The following is an 8,356-nucleotide window of genomic DNA, read 5'->3' on the forward strand; positions in this document are numbered from 1 at the left end:
GGTCGCATATCACTCCAACTGCACACGCCCCGCACTATTACAGGGCGTCCACCACCTTGAACAGTCCCCTGCTGACATGCAGGGTCCATGGATTCGTGAGGTTGCTCCGTGCCCGCACACGCCCATCCATTGGATACAATTTGAAACGAGACTCGTCCGACCAGGCAACATGTTTCCAGTCATCAACAGTTGAATGTCAGTGTTGACGGGCCCAGGCTAGGCGTAAAGCTTTGTGTTGTGCGGTCATGAAGGGTGCACGAGTGGGCTACGAAAGCCCATATCGATGATGTTTCGTTGAATGTTTCGCACATTGACACGTGCTGATGTCCCAGAATTGAATGAAATCTGTAGCGATTTGGGGAAGGGTTGCACTTCTGTCAGGTTGAACGACTCTCTTCAGGCGTCGTTGGTCCCGTTCTTGCAGGATCTTTTTCCGGCCTCAGCGTTGTCGGAGATTTGATGTTTTACCGGATTTCTGATATTCACGGTACACTCGTGAAATGGTAGTAAGGGAAAATCCCTACTTCATCGCTACCTCGGAGATGCTGTGTCCCAACGCTCGTGCGCCAACTATAACACCACTTTCAAACTCATTTAAGTCTTGATAACCGATCTAACAACTGCGCCATACACTTATAGTTTTATATAGGCGTTGCCGACCGCAGAGCCGTATTCTGCCTGTTTACACATTTATGTATTTGAATACGCATTCCTATACCAGTTTCTTCGGCGCTTCAGTGTATTAATCGTACCTAGTAAAGACTTTGTAACTGAAGAGCAATATTCAAGATTCGATCGCACGCGTATTTTATAAGCTACTTGTTTGTGGCCAAATCACATTTTCTTAAGATCCATCCAACAACTCTCAGCCCAGCAACTGCTGTTCCTATAACTGATTTTACAAGGTAATTCCGATGTAAGTCGCAGCGAACGGTTATTCTTAGATATTTACGGTTGCTACTGTTCCAGTAATTTACGCCAATGATGCAATAGAACAGCAAAGGACCTCTCTATTTATGCGCAGTGTGATACGTTGTTTTACGTTGAGGGTCAGCTGTCGGTCCCTGCACCAGTCGGCGAAGTGCCTCAGCTCTTCCTACATTACGCTTCAACACAAAAGAACTTGACATTTTCAAAAATTCGTGCAAAGAAAGGTACAACTTGTTCGTTTCGAACCTTATACTGTTAATAAAGTATCTCTGGAAATTTATTTTATACGTTGCAAACACTTAATACATGTCTCTCGAGTCATACAATAAACGCCGAGACGATTTTCATACTCTTCCCAAACCTCGTGCAACATTTCACCGTGATGGGCTCTACCGCAGATGCGATTCGCTGCCATAGCTGTAGCAAGGATTGTGGCAGGAGTGGAAGGAACTCTTTATCTTTCACACAATGCAATAAAATAATCACAGCATACGATCGTGATAGCGACTTGCTTCACACGTCATCATCAGCAGCTGCATAGCAGAGTCATTATCCAGGAAGATGTTGTTCATGTGTTCCTGTTCAGCCAGATGAAAGTGAGAAGGTCTATCATTTTGTTACAAGATGAAATTGTTGGAGTTTTCTTGCACAGTTCAGACAGAAGCCACAAAGGCAGAATGTCAAGGTAGCAGGCGCATGTGACGGTTTTCTCCACGAAGGATAAAGTATCTTAAGTCGACGTTTGGCGAATCTCAATCATGTTCGATGGAGAAATGCGAGAATTTGGTGTCCAAAAAGGAACATCGTGCCGATGAAATTTACCATTAGTGTGAAACGTTGCGTCCTCACTAAAAATTAATGTCTTTGAGGCTGTCCAATTTCTTCAACATCTCTTTGCAGAATTCAGGTCGTGTAGCACAATCTCCTGGAGTGAGTGCCTCGACCAACTGTAATCTGTACAGTTTACAGTTTCATGCGCAAGCGTTTACGCGGGATTTTGGAAGGTCGTTTAGGGAATCTGAAGCTCACGACTTGTTCGATCTATTGATGTTTATTGACTTCATTCGAATGCTGCTCGAAATCCATCAACATTTTGCTTCGACGCAGGAGGCTGATCAAGACTATTGCCATTACAAACTGTTTGCACCTGGCATAAACGGAGACTGCTGGGTGGCACTTACTAAAGTGTGTGGGAAATGCTCGTGAACAGCAGTTACGGACTCCCTTTCTTGCTAAATGAAGTATACGACAGGGCTTTTGTTGGGTAGTTGCCATTTTGTGCACTAGCACACTCTGGCGGCGGCAGCCTGCAGTAAAAGAATTATACCCGTACGTAAGAAAACTACTAAAGATTATTAAAGGGTTAAAATTTGACCGGAGTAAATTACACGGTTGTCCGAATTTTTGCAAGTCCAAAGTTCTTTTGCATTCATTCTTTACAGCAGCATCATGTGCGAACAGCTTGACTGAGCTTTGACATTGTCCAGTAATTACACTAACAGCAGTATCTTTGAGTACTCACGAAGAGACTTTTACAGTGGTCTGTTTCGTCCCGTCGATTCCAAGTGAAAACTTCGTTAATTTTAAAATCTTTAGGAGAGACTTTGCAAGGTCAGAAGTAGATCTATTGTGTTTTCAGTTATAAACAAATAGTTCGTGTTATTTTGAAATCTCAGTCCTACTTGTAGCAGAACTCTTGCCACTGAGACAGTTAACACAACCCTGTTGTTGTACTCAGACATACAAATGAAGAGAGGAATGTTTTCATGGCGCATTGTGGATTTGGAGGGCGTCTATGTTTGTAGACGTAGCGCAAGTGGATCCATCTCTGCACCATACCCGGGCATAATGCAGGTAGATCCACCTCTGAGCCCTAACCAGGACCTAACCTGAACTGTGGGGGCCTGCCCTGTGATAAACCAACCACACACACATCGAAAAATAGTGCAGCCGGGCTAGGTGTTTACAATTTGATTGTATCTACAAGCAAATGTATAATGCGTGGCCAGAAGTGACGTCATGATCACGTCAACAGAAGTGTCGCCATCTTGGTTCTTTACATTATATAGAAGCTCTGAAAGCAAGTCTCTCTTTAAGATAGTGGATGTCTTGGGTGTTGGAAAGGTACACCCGTGAAAGTGAGTCCATGATGAATCAAATGTTATACCCCAAACGGCTTTTTATACGATACTTGTAGCCTGTAATGAACGGAAATACTCCTGCATTCATCTCCTGTTTCAGTATCGTCGTCCAGTTCACTGGATGATGTGTCAGACATTGGGTTAGCTCGCCCTAAATATAGAACAGGTGAAGCAAGGCTGACATAGGTACGAACACTAGTAAGATCGCTTAAATGCCCAATGGCCCAATGAAAGCAAGCAGCTGACTGCTAGATGTTAAAGCTGTGCAGTTGCCACCTAAAGGGAATGAACTAACTTCGCGTCCCTACCGCATTAGTGTTTGCAATGCTGGCCCATCGTACCACACCTGTACCACACGAATACAGAATGTGGCGGCAATTGCGACTGGAGATTCTGTGTTCAGCTCAGGTAAGGTGGAGACATCCATCTATACGACAGCAACGATCGGCTCATCGGTCATCTTCATTTTTCCATCTCCCAGTGCCAAATCATTAACCTTTCAAAGCTTAGCAACAAGTGTTCTTAATTTTCTGAAACTTGGCTGTTTCTGCCAGAGCAGTGACGTCATTGGTGCCGAGTCCCACACCATATAGGGCAATGTTGCGATGGCATGGCCGCCGTGCCCGCTTCAACTCCCTAATCACAGGATCCAACGAAGAACTCAGCTGCAATCCACCCTCTTTAATGAGCATTACGCTATCCCAGAAGCCATCGATTCGTTTAATAATAGAAGTATCCTCGAGGACGATATTATAGAAATGGGAGAAGATGTAGATGAAGATGAAATGGGAGATACGATACTGCGTGAGGAGTTTCACGGAGCGCTGAAAGACCTGAGTCGAAACACGGCCCCTGGAGTAGACAAAATTCCATTGGAACTACTGACAGCCTTGAGAGAGCCAGTCCTGACAAAACTCTACCATGGCGAAATACCTCAGACTTCAAGAAGGATATAATAATTCCAATTCCAAAGAAAGCTGGTGTTAACAGATGTGAAAATTACCGAACTATCCATTTAATAAGTCACAGCTGCAAAATACTAACACGAATTCTTTACAGTCGAATGGAAAAACTGGTAGAAGCCGACCTCGGGGAAGATCAGTTTGGATTCCGCACAAATGTTGGAACACGTGATTCAATACTGACCCTACCACGTATCTTAGAAAATAGATTAAGGAAAGGGAAACCTACATTTCTAGCATTTGTGGACTTAGAGAAAGCTTTTGACAATGTTGACTGGAATACTCTCTTTCGAATTCTAAAGGTGACAGGGATAAAATACAGGGAGCGAAAGGCTATTAACAATTTGAACAAAAAACCAGATGGCAGTTATAAGAGTTGAGGGGCATGAAAGAGAAGCAGTGGTTGGGAAGGGAGTGAGACAGGGTTGTAGCCTGTCCCCGATGTTATTCAACCTATATATTGAACAAGCAGTAAAGGAAACTAAAGAAAAATTCGGAGTAGGTATTAAAGTCCATGGAGAAGAAATAAAAATGTCGAGGTTCGCCGATGATATTGTAATTCTGTCAGAGACAGCAAAAGACTCGGAAGAGCAGTTGAACGGAATGGACAGTGTCTTGAAAGGAGGATATAAGATGAACATCAACAAAAGCAAAACGAGGATAATCGAATGTAGTCGAATTAAGTCGGGTGAGGCTGAGGGACTTAGGTTAGGAAATGAGACACTTAAAGTAGTAAAGGAGTTTTGCTATTTGGGGAGCAAAATAACTGATGATGGTCGAAGTAGAGAGGATATAAAATGTAGACTGGCAATGGCAAGGAAAGCGTTTCTGAAGAAGAGAAATTTGTTAACATTGAGTATAGATTTAAGTGTCAGGAAGTCGTTTCTGAAAGTATTTGTATGGAGTGTAGCCATGTATGGAAGTGAAACATGGACGATAAATAGTTTGGACAAGAAGAGAATAGAAGCTTTCGAAAGGTGGTTCTACAGAAGAATGCTGAAGATTAGATGGGTAGATCACATAACTAATGAGGAGGTATTGAATAGAATTGAGGAGAAGAGGAGTTTGTGACACAACTTGACAAGAAGAAGGGACCGGTTAGTAGTACATGTTCTGAGGCATCAAGGGATCACAAATTTAGCATTGGAGGGCATCGTGGAGGGTAAAAATCGTAGAATGAGACCAAGAGATGAATACACTAAGCAGATTCAGAAAGATGTAGGTTGCAGTAACTACTGGGAGATGAAAAACTTGTACAGGATAGAGTAGCATGGAGAGCTGCATCAAACCAGTCTCAGGACTGAAGACAACAACAACAACATCCTTGAATGTAATTCGGTATCTGTTTTCCAGTGCATGCTCCGCCACAATTGATTTTTCGGGATGCATAGACGGAAGCACCTTTCACGTTCCCTGCGGCGTTGTTCAATAGTACAGACACTCTGACCTGCATAAAATTGCCCTCACGCTTCCGGTATTTTGTATATTCCAAGTGTTCTGAGGCCTGTATCGTCTTTCACAGGCCTCAGTAGCGGCCGGGTCTTTGCTGGAAGCCTGAAGACTGTAAAGATTTTATGTTTCTTCAGGAGCCGGCTATCCTTCCCTTTATTGAGCCACAAAGCGATAAAAGTACAAACTTCTTCGTGTCTACTTCGGAGGCCTTCTGATTTCGCCGCTTACATGTAACAGCTTGCAACATTTGTCTGTTGTTGTAGCTGGTTTCCTTGAAAACGTAACGTAAGTGGCTCAGTTCCTTCGGCAGGTTTTCGGCGTCTGAGACGGTTTCAGATCGATGTATCAAGGTCCTCAGAGCAGAGGGTCCCTGTACTGGGTTGTGGCAGCTGGTGGAGTTCAAGTACCGATCCATATGACTGGGCTTGAGATAAACGGTGTGACCGAGACACCTATTAGGTTTACAGCGCACAAGGAAGTCCAGGAACAGGTATGAAACGCCCTTCTCTATTTCCACTGTGAACTTTCGGTGGTCTTGGATGTTGCTGACGTGTTCCAGGAACTCTTACAGCTTTTCATGTCCATGAGGCCATATGACGAAGGTATCGTCGACGAAGCGACAAAAGTAGGCTTTGCAGGAGATGTGTCCCGGGCAATGTCCTCAAAATGCTCCATAAACCGGTTGGTTACAACTGGAGCTAATGGACTCCCAATCGCGATGCTGTCCGTCTGGTTGAAATATTCTCCTCCGTGTAAAAAGTACGACGATGTCAGGGTATATTTAAGTAAATCAAGGTTGGTTTCGTCGAAGACCTGGGACTATAGAGTCCATGATGGGCACACGTGTGAATAGGGACACCACATCAAATCTGATCATAATATTTCCTTCACCGAGGTGTAGACGATTAATTCGATTGATGAAGTCCGTCTTATTTTTTATATGATGCACACAATGTCCAGTGTGCCTCAAGAGGAAGAAGCTGGCTAAATGTTTAGCAAGTCTACAGGTCGGCGATCCGATGGTGCTCACTACAGGCCTGAAAGGTTTATCCTTCTACACACCTCTGGCAGACTGTAGAACGTGAATAGTCTGGGTGCCTGAGGGAGGAGGTTTCTAATAACACTCTCCTCCAACGACGAACGTTTGAGTACAGTCCGGGATCCTGGTATTAGTGAGTCAAAGCGAGTATGGCGGTCGCGCCATGAAAACATTGCCAGATATGGTGCGTGGCTAGGCGCTAATGACGACACTGACGGCGGCTCGGCTATATAAGCGCGGCAGCGGCAGTCATACGATTTGACAATTCCAAAGGAGATCTCTGCCGAAAGCTCGTGGACAGTTAACCACTTGGCTTGAAACCTGAGAATATTTTATTAATGGACATCACCTCAAGAGCATGTATTTGCACAATGGAAATGCTTCTTTCAAAAATTTAAACGGAACGTCATCCCATAGTGTGGCCGTTGAGACAACAATGGTTCTCTCACTGACCTCTGGAAAGCGATATCTATCTAGAGTCTTCGAACAATGCTGTTTTTCCAGAGGATAGCCATCCCTTTTAAACCACCTAGATTACAGGGGATGGGGGATGTGAGTCTGTGTCGGCTACCTGAGTTTGAAACTCAGTCCAGGACTAAGCTTACAACCTTGCTTGTTCCTTTTAAGAAACCTGTCTTTTGGCAACTAGTTCGAAGAGTTTCAACTCTGCAGGATTCTCACAATAATAAAAGAGGAATGAAAAGAAGGCCCCAAACAGGGCAGTTACTGGTGGCACTGAATATAGTCTGCAATTAAGAAGCAGCATAAGTCATCGACTATATCCGTTAAGGGGATGACCATATAATATTCTGAAATATGTTGCATAATAGTATCAGAGAAAACCTGTCACATAACAGTATATCAGAACACATGCCCAATGGTGAACAAAGTTTTTGGTAACCATTGTATAATGTGCCCTGATACACTTCTAGTAGCAACCAATAATTTTTCCTCGGCTAAAGAGCATGGTTTTAAGCTAAAATTCATGACTATCGAATGGGTCATTCGAGTTTGACTCAGTCTAAATGTATTAAATGCTAGTGATACGCAAATGTTATATTAAAGCAGGAAAAAATATTTTTTCTCCACTATGCTGTCAAATATAGATATTTTAGGAGTAATATGTTATTACAGAGGTCTTTAGAAGAAGAGGCAATATGGTAAACACACTTAAACCACTTGCTATTAAAGATTTCGAGTATAAAATAGATATGTAGCATTACTGTCATAACTTAATTGTTCTGCAGCCATCTTTGGGTTAAGAGGTGACAGAATGCATACAATAGTAAGTGTAGTGAATGCAGTGCCTCTCTCTTTAGCATATTTCCCACATCTTATTCTAAGTATTCTTCTAACAAATGTCCAGTGTGCGTCAAGAGGAAGCTGGCTAAATGTTTAGCAAGTCTACAGGTCGGCGATCCGATGGTGCTCACTACAGGCCTGAAAGGTTTATCCATCTACACACCTCTGGCAGACTGTAGAACGTGAATAGTCTGGGTGCCTGAGGGAGGAGATTTCTAATAACACTCTCCTCCAACGACGAACGTTGAGTACCACAGTTTCTTAATCACTGTTCTTATCACACTAGGTGTAGTGAGTCTTGGTTGCAATCTATCATCTGTTGCCATAATCCGGTTCACAAGTTCGTTGGTGGTATATTTGTACTCTCTATGGGCTACGTTTAATGGTTCTCTCAGTAACGTTGTCTGCTGTCCGGTGGTTGGTGCAAATGTTTCCGCTTTGGTCAGTGGGTCTGGGGTTAGTTCCTGCAGGGTTTTGATTGGTTTTACTGGAGTTGGGTCGGTACTTATAATTTTAACTAGTTTCCACTC

Source organism: Schistocerca gregaria, chromosome 2 (assembly GCF_023897955.1).
Source record: "Schistocerca gregaria isolate iqSchGreg1 chromosome 2, iqSchGreg1.2, whole genome shotgun sequence".
NCBI lineage: Eukaryota > Metazoa > Arthropoda > Insecta > Orthoptera > Acrididae > Schistocerca > Schistocerca gregaria.